The following is a 9862-nucleotide window of genomic DNA, read 5'->3' as shown; positions in this document are numbered from 1 at the left end:
CTAGCTACATGGCAGGGTAATGCAACATTTCCATATACAGAGTTCTAGCTACAAGGTAGATGAGTCCAACATGTGCATATACTGAGATCGAGCTACACGGCAAATGAGTCCAAAATGTCCCTATACAGAGAGCTAGCTACTTTGCAGATCAGACCAACATACCCACGTACAGAGAGCTATCTACATGGCAGAGCAGTTAGTCATTTCTGTATACAGAGTTCAAGCTACATGGCAGATGAGTCCAAAGTGTCCATATACTGACAGCTACCTACATGGCAGATCAGTCCAACATATCCATGAACAGAGAGCTAGCTACATGTCAGACGAGTCCAACATATCCACATACAGAGAGCTAGCTACAAGTCAGAGTAGTACATCATTTCCATATGCAGAGTTCAATCCACATGGCAGATGAGTCCAGTGTTAATATACTAAGAGATGGCTACCTGGCAGTGTAGTCCAACATGTCCATATGAAGAGTACTAGCTACATGGTTAATGAGTCCAAAATATCCAAATACTGAGAGCTATCTACATGGCAGACAAGTCCAATATGTTCATATACAGAGATCTACCTTCTTGGCAGATCAGTCCAACATATCCATGTACAGAGACGAGTCCAAAATGTCCATATACAGAGAGCTAGCTACATGTCAGAGTAGTGCAATATTTCCATATACAGATTTCTAACTGCGTGGCAGATGTGTCCAACTTGTCTATATACTGAGAGCTACCTACCTGGCAGATTAGTTCAAAATCCATGCAAAGAGAGCTAGCTACATGTCAGACGAGTTCAAAATGTCCATATACAGAGCAGCAGAACCCTATCCAAGGTGGCTGCCAGCAGGAGACTGATGAAGGAGCTTGAAGAAATCCGCAAATGTGGGATGAAAAACGTCCGTAACATCCAGGTTGATGAAGCTAATTTATTGACTTGGCAAGGGATAATTGTTCCTGACAAACCTCCATATGATAAGGGGGTCTTCAGAATCCAAATCAACTTTCCAGCAGAGTACCCGTTCAAACCACCGAAGATTACATTTAAGACAAAGATCCATCACCCAAACATCAATGAAAAGGGTCAGGTTTGCTTGCCGGTAATTAGTGCTGAAAACTGGAAGCCAGCAACCAAAACTGACCAAGTAATCCAGTTTCTCATAGCACTGGTCAATGACCCCCAGCCTGGACACCCGCTCCGGGCTGACCTAGATGAAGAATACTGACTGTAAGGACTGTAAAAAATTCTGTAAGAACGCTGAAGAGTTTACAAAGAAATATGGGGAAAAGCGGCCTGTGGACTGAAAATCTGCCGCGAATGATTCCAGCAAGTGTGAGCAGAGAACCCAGCAGTGCATTCAGAACCCCCCCACCCCAGCAAAGCAGGACTCTGTGGAGAATTGATGTGTGCCACCGCCTGGCATCTGCTTATGGCCATTACTAACTTTCTACAGTTTTTTTAATCAAAAGTGGTCTAGGCAATCTGTAAAGAAAGGATTAAAAATTTAGGATGTTCTAAAAATAATAATAAATAAATAAAAATAAAATGTCCATATACAGAGAGCTAGCTACATGGCAGGGTAGTGCAACATTTCCATATACACAGTTTTCGCAACAAGGCAGAAGACTCCAATTTGTCTATATACATAGAGCAAGCTACATAGCAGAGTAGTGCAACATGTCCATAAAGAGGGTACTAGCTACATGGCAGATGAGTCCAACATGTCCATATACTGAGAGCTAGCTACATGGCAGACAAGTCCAAAATGTCCAGATAAAGTGAGCTAGCTACATGGCAGTGTAGTGCAACATTTCCACATACCAAGTTCTAGCTACAAGGCTGATGGGTCCAACTTATCTGTATACAGAGAGCTAGCTACATGTCAGAGTTTTGCAACATTTCCATGTAACAAAGCAAGTTACATGTCTGATCATTCCAGCTAGTATATATACTGAGAGCTAGCTACATGGTAGAATAGTGCAACATGTCCATATACAGGGTACTAACTACATGGCAGATGAGTCCAACATATCCATATACTGAGAGCTAGCTCCATGGCAGGGTAATGAAACATTTCCATATACAGAGTTCTAGCTACAAGGCAGATGTGTCCAACTTGTCTATATACTGGGAGTTAGGTACATGGCAGGGTACTGTAATATTTCCATATACAGAATTCTAGCTACAAGGCCGATGTGAACAACTTGTCTATATACAGAGAGCTAATTATATGGCAGGGTAGTGCAACATTTCCATATACAGGGTACTAGCCACAAGACAGATAAGTCCTACGTGTCTATATATGGAGAGCTACCTACATGGCAGATCAGTGCAAAATATCCATGCACAGAGAGCAAGCTACATGTCAGACGAGTCCAAAGTCTCCATTTACAGAGAGATAGCTACATGGCAGGGTAGTGCAACATTTCCATATACAGAGTTCAGGCGACATGGGAGATGTGTCCAACGTGTCCATATAATGAGAGCTACCTACATGGCAGATGAGTCCTAAATATCCATGCAAAGAGAGCAGGCTACATGTCAGACGGGTCCAAAAAATCAATATACAGAGAGCTAGCTACATGGCAGAGTAGTGCATCATTTTCATATACTGAGTAGAAGCTACATGACAGATGGGCCCAAGTGTTCATATACTAAGAACAACGTGACAGATATGTCCAACGCATCCATATACTGAGAGTTAGTACATGGCAGACAAGTCCAATGTGTTCATATATAGAGAGCTATCTGCTCCGCAGATCAGTCCAAAATATCCATGTCTAGCTACATGACAGATGAGTCAAAAATATCCATATACAGAGAGCGAGTTACATGGCAGAGTAGTGCAACATTTCCATATACAGAGTTGTAGATACAAGGCAGATGAGTCCAACTTGTCTATATTCAGAGAGGTAGCTACATGGCAGAGTACTTCAACATTTCCAGATACAGAGTTCTGGCTGCATGGTAGGTGTGTCCAACTCGTTCATATACTGAGAGCAAGCTACATGGCAGAGCAGTCCAACATGTCTATATGAAGGTTACTAGATACCTGGCTAATGAGTCCAATGTGTCCACATACCGAGAGCCTGCTACATGGCAGAGTAGTCCAACATGTCCATATAAAGAGTACTAGCTACATGCAGATGTTTCCAACATGTACATATACTGAGAGCTAGCTACATGGCAGACAAGTTCAATATGTTCATATACAGAGAGTTAGCTACATGGCAGGATAGTGCAACATTTCCATGTACAGAGTTCTAGCTACATAGCAAGTGTGTCCAATGTGTCCATATACTGAGAGCTATCTACATGGCAGAGTAGTCCAACATGTCCATATACAGTGCATTAGCTACCTGGGTAATGAGTTCAACATGTCCATATAATGAGAGCTAGCTACTTGGCAGACAAGTCCAACATGTTCTTATAGAGAGCGACCAACTTGGCAGATCAGTCCAACATATCCATGTACAGAGAGCTAGCTACATGGCAGACGAGTCCAAAATGTCCACATAGAGAGGTATCTACATGGCAGGGCAGTGCAACATTTCCATATACAGAGTTCTCGCTACATGGCCGATGTGTTCAAGGTGTCCATATAGTGAAAGTCACCTACATGGCAGATCAGTCCAACATGTTCATATTCGGGGTACTAGCTAGATGGCAGAAGAGTCCAACATGTCCAAATAATGAGAGCTAGCTAAATGGAAGTCAAGTTCAAAATGTCCTTATGCAGAGAACTTGCTACATGGCAGGTTAGTGCAACATTTTCATATACAGAAATCTATCTACAAGGAATATGAGTCCAACGTGTCCATATACTGAGAGCTAGCTACAAGGCAGTGCAGTCCAACATGTCCATATATTGAGAGCTAGCTACCTGGCAGATAATCCAATATGTTCATATACAGAGGGCTAACTACTTTTCATATCAGTGTAACATATCCATGTACAGAGAGTTAGCTAATTGGCAGACGAGTCGAAAATGTCCCTATACAGAAAGATAGCTCCATGGCAGGGTAGTGAAAACTCTCCATGAATAAGAATTCTAGCAACAAGCCCGATGAGTCCAACTTGTCTATATACAGAGAGCTAGCTGCATGGCAGATGAGTCCAAAGTGTTGCTATATTGAGACCTTGCTACATGGCAGTGTAGTGCAACATTTCCATATACAGTGTTCTAGCTACATGGCAGAAGTGTCCAACGTGTAGATATACTGAGAGCTAGCTACATGGCAGACAATTCCAATATGTTCATATACAGAAGGCTACCTACTTGGCAGATTAGTCCAACATATCCATGTACAAAGAGCTAGCTACATGACAGATGAGTCTAAAATATCCCTATACAGAGAGCTAGCTACATGGCAGGGTAGTGAAACATTACCATATAAAGAGTTTAAGTGACAAGGCAGATGAGTCCAACTTGTCTATATACAGAGAGATATCTGCATGGCAGAGTAGTGCAACAATTCCAAATACAGAGTTCTAGCTACATGGCAGATGAGTCCAATTTGTCTATATACAGAGAGCTAGCTACATTGCAGCCAAATCGAAAATGTCCATATACAGAGAGCTACATACTTGACAGGGTAGTGCAACATTTCTATATACAGAGTCATAACTATATGACAGATTAGTCCAACTTGTCTTTATACAGAGAGCTAGCTACATGGTAGAGTAGTGGAGCATTTCCATATACAGAGTTCTAGCTACCAGGCAGATGAGTCCAAATTGTCTATATACAGAAAGCTAGCTACATGGCAGAGTAGTGCAATACTTCCATATACAGAGTTCTATCTACATGGCAGATATGTCCAACATGTCCATATATTGAGAGCCATCTACATGGCAGACAAGTTCAATATGTTCATATACAGAGAGCTACTTACTTGGCAGATCAGTCCAACATATCCATGTACAGAGAGCTAGCTAGGTGGCAGGCGATGTCCAAACTGTCCATATAGAGTGAGCTAGCTACCTTGCATGGTAGTGCAACATTTCCATGTGCAGAGTTCTAGGTACTAGGCAGATGAGTCAAGCTTGTCTATATACAGAGAGCTAGCTACATGGCAGAGTAGTGCAACATTTGCATATACAGAGTTCTAGGTTATGGCAGATGTGTCCAATGTGTCCATACTCTGAAACTAGCTACATGGCAGAGCAGTCCAACATGTCCATATACAAGGTAATAGATACATGGCATATGAGCCCAACATGTCCATATAGCGAGAGCTAGCTACATGGCAGACAAGTCCAATATGTTCATATACAGAGAGCTAACTTCTTCTCAGATTATTTAAACATATCCATGTACAGAGATGTATCTACATGGTATACGAGTCCAAAATGTCCATATGCAGAAAGCTAGCTACATGGCAGGGTAGTGTATCATCTCCATATACAGAGTTCTAACTAAAAGGCAGAAGGGTTCAACTTGTCTATATAAAGCGATCTAAATACATGGATTGGTAGTTCAACATATCCATATTCAGGGTAGTAGCTACATGGCACATGTGTTCAACGTGTCCATATATTTAGAGCTAGCGACATGGCAGTCAAGTTCAATATGATCATATACAGAGAGCTACCTACTTGGCAGGTCAGTCCAACATATTAACGTACAGAGAGCTAGCTACATGGCAGAGTACTGCATCATTTCAATATACAGAGTTAAAGCTACAAGGCAGATGAGTTCAAAGTGCCCATATACTGAGATCTACCTACATGGCAAACAAGTCCAATATGGTCATATACAGAGAGCTACCTACATGGAAGATCAGTCCAATATATGCATGTGCACAGATCTAGCTACATGGCAGATGAGTCAAAATTTCCAAATACAGAGAGCTAGCTACATGTCAGACGATTCCAAAATGTACATATACAGAGAGCTAGCCACATGGCAGGGTAGTGCAAGATTTCCATATACAGAGTTCTAGCTACAAGGCACATGAGTCCAACTTGTCTATATACAGAGAGCTAGCTACATGGCAGAGTAGTGCAACAAGTCCATATACAGGGTTCTAGCTACATGGCAGATGTGCCCAACGTGTCCATATAGTGAGAGATAGCTACATTGCAGACAAGTCCAATATGTTCATATACAGAGAGCTATCTACTTGGCAGATCACTCCAATATATCCGTACAGAGAGCTAGCTACATGGTATTCCAGTCAAACATGTCCATATAGAGAGCTAGCTACATAGCAGAGTTGGGCACCATTTCCATATACAGAGTACTAGCATCATGGCAGATGTGTCAAAGTTGTCCATATACTTTGAGTTACCTACATGGCAGAAAATCGAATATGATCATATATAGGGAGCTACCTGCTTGGCAGATCAGTCCAACATATCCATGTACAGAGAGCTATCTACATGGCAGACAATTTCAAAATGTCCATATGCAGAAAGCTAGCTACATGGCAGGTTATTGTACCATTTCCATATACAGAGTTCTAGCTTTAAGGCAGATAATTTCAACATGTCTATATACAGAGAGCTAGCTACATGGCGGTGTAGTGCAATGTTTCCATATACAGAAATCTACCTACATGGCAGCATTGTGCAACGTGGCTATATACTGAGAGCTAGCTACATGGCAGAGTATTCTAGCATGTCCATTTTCAGGGTACTAGCTACATCTTAGATATTTCCAATGTGTCCATATACTGAGAGACACCTACATGGCAGACAAGTCCAATATGGTCATATACAGAGAGCTCCCTACTAGTTAGATCAGTCCAACATATTCATATAGAGAGAGCGAGCTATATGGCAGACGAGTCCTAAATTTCCACCTACAGAGAGCTAGCTACATGGCAGGGTAGTGCAACATTTCCATATACAGAGTTCTAGGTACATGAAAGATATATCCTACATGTACATACACTGAGAGCTAGCTACATGACAGAGTAGTCAAACATAAATATATACATGGTACTAGGTACATGGCAGAGGAGTACAACATGTCCATATACTGAGAGCTAGCTACGTGGCAGCCAAGTCCAATATGTTCATACACAGAGAGCTACCTACTTCACAGATCAGTGTAACATATCCATGAACAGAGAGTTAGCTACATGGCATATGAGACCAAAATGTCCATATACAGAGAGTTAGCTACATTGTAGGGTAGTGTAACATTTACATGTAAAGAGTTCTAGCTACATGGCAGATGTGTCCTAGGTGTCCATATATTGAGAGCTACCTACATGGCAAATAAGTCCAATATGTTCATATACAGAGAGCTACCTACTTGGAAGATCAGTCCAACATATCCATGCACAGAGAGCTAGCTACATGACAGACGAGTCCAAAATGTCCATATACAGAGAGCTAGCTACATGGCATATTAGTGCAACATGTCCATATACTGAGTTGAAGCTACATGGCAGATGAACCCAAGTGTTACTTGAGAGCAACGTGGCAGATGTATCCAACGTGTCCATATACTGAGAGTTAGTACATGGCAGACAAGTCCAATGTGTTCATATATAGAGAGCTATCTGCTTCGCAGATCAGTCCAACATATCCATGTACAGAAAGTTAGCTACATGACAGACGAGTCAATAATATCCATATATGGAGAGCGAGCCACATGGCAGATTAGTACAACATTTCCATATACAGAGTTCTAGATTCAAGGAAGATGAGTCCCAATTGTCTATATTCAGAGAGGTAGCTACATGGCAGAATACTTAAACATTTCCAAATACAGAGTTGTAGCTACATGGCAGATGTGTCCAATGTGTCCATATACTGGGAGCTACCTACATAGCGTATCAGTCCAAAATAGCCATGCCCAGAGAGCTACCTACATGTTAGACGATTCCAAAATGTCCCTATAGAGAGAGACAGCTTTATGTCAGAGTAGTGCATCATTTCCATATACAGAGTTTAAGCTACATGGATGAAGAGTCCAAAATGTCAATATACAGAGAGCTAGCTACATGGCAGGGTAGTGCAACATGTTCATATACAGAGTGCTATCTACAAGGCAGATGTATCCAATGTGTCCATATACTGAGAGCTAGCTACATGGCAGAATAGTCCAACAGGTCCATATAAAGGGTACTAGCTGCATGGCAGATGAGTCTAAAATGTCCATATACTGAGAGGTAGCTACATGGCAGACAAGTAAAAAAAAGTCCATATACAGAGAAGAGAGCTATCTACATTGCAGGGTAGGGCAACATTTTCATATACAGAGTTCTAGCTACAAAGCAGATGAGTCCAACTTGTTTGAATACAGAGAGCTAGCTACATGGCAGGGTAATGTAACATTTCCATATACAGAGTTCTAGTAAAAGGCAGATGTGTTCAACTTATCTATATACAGAGAGCGAGCTAACTCGCAGAGTAGTGCATCATTTCCATATACAGAGATCATGCTACATGACAGATGAGTCAAAGTGTTCATATACTGAGAGGTAGCTACATGGCAGAGTAGTCCAACATGTTCATATAAAGAGTAGTAACTTCCTGGTTAATGGTACATGGCAGAGTAATCCAACATGTCCATATAAAGAGTACTAGCTACATGCAGATGTTTCCAACGTGTACATATACTGAGAGGTAGCTACATGGCAGACATGTCCAATATGTTCATATACAGCGAGTTAGCTACAGGGCAGGGTAGTGCAACATTTCCATGTACAGAGTTCTAGCTACATGGCAGATGTGTCCAACGTGTCCATATACTGAGAGCTATCTACATGGCAGAGTAGTCCAACATGTCCATATACAGTGTATTAACTACCTGGGTAATGAGTCCAACATGTCCATATAATGAGAGCTAGCTGTATGGCAGACAAGTCCAATATGTTCATATAGAGAGATCTACCTACTTGGCAGATCAGTCCAACATATCCATGTACAGAGAGCTAGCTACATGGCAGAAGAGTCCAAAATGTCCATATACAGAAAGGTATCTACATGGCAGGCAAATGCAACATTTCCATATACAGAGTTCTCGCTACATGGTAGATGTATTCAAGGTGTCCATATAGTGAGAGTCACCTACATGGCAGATCAGTCCAACATGTCCATATTCAGGGCAGATGAGTCCAACATTTGCAAATACTGAGAGTTAGCTCAATGGCAGCCAAGTCCAAAATGTCCATATACAGAGAACTTGCTACATGGCAGGGTAGTGCAACATTTCCATATACAGAGATCTATCTACAAGGAAGATGAGTCCAACTGGTCTATATACAGAGAGCTAGCTACATGTCAAGGTAATGCAACATTTTCATATACAGAGTTCTAGCTACATGGCAGATGTGTCCAACACGTCCATATACTGAGAGCTACCTACATGGCAGATCAGTCCAATATATTCATGCACAGAGAGCTTGATAAATGGCAGATGAGTTCAAAAATGTCCATATACAGAGAGACAGGTACATGGCAGGGTAATGCAACATTTACATATACAGAGTTCTAGCTACATGGCAGATGTGTCCACCATGTCCATATACTGAGAGCTATGTACATGACAGATCAGTCCAAAACATTCCTGCACAGAGAGCTAGCTACATGTCATACAAGTCCACAATGTCCATATACAGAGAGCTAGCTACATGACAGAGTAGAGCATCATTTCCATATACACAGTTCAAGCCACATGACAGATGAGTCCAAAATGTTCATATACTGAGAGCGAGTTATGGCAGAGTAGTCCAACATGTCCATATGAAGAGTACTAGCTACCTGGCTAATGAGTCCAACATGTTCATATACTACATGGCACAGTAGGGCAACATTTCCATATACAAAGTTCTAGCTTCAAATATGATGTGTCCAATGTGTCCTTATACTGAGAACTAGCTATATGTCAGATGAGTCCAAAATATCC

At 41.5% G+C, this 9862-nt stretch overlaps 1 pseudogene; it reads left to right on the top strand.

The window, feature by feature from the left end:
• Positions 1-838: 838 nt before the first annotated feature.
• On the top strand, positions 839-1301 carry LOC102829444 (annotated as a pseudogene).
• Positions 1302-9862: the final 8561 nt, after the last annotated feature.

Source organism: Chrysochloris asiatica, unplaced genomic scaffold (genome assembly GCF_000296735.1).
Source record: "Chrysochloris asiatica unplaced genomic scaffold, ChrAsi1.0 scaffold00528, whole genome shotgun sequence".
Taxonomy (NCBI): domain Eukaryota; kingdom Metazoa; phylum Chordata; class Mammalia; order Afrosoricida; family Chrysochloridae; genus Chrysochloris; species Chrysochloris asiatica.
This window is presented reverse-complemented; position numbering and strand designations above follow the sequence as displayed.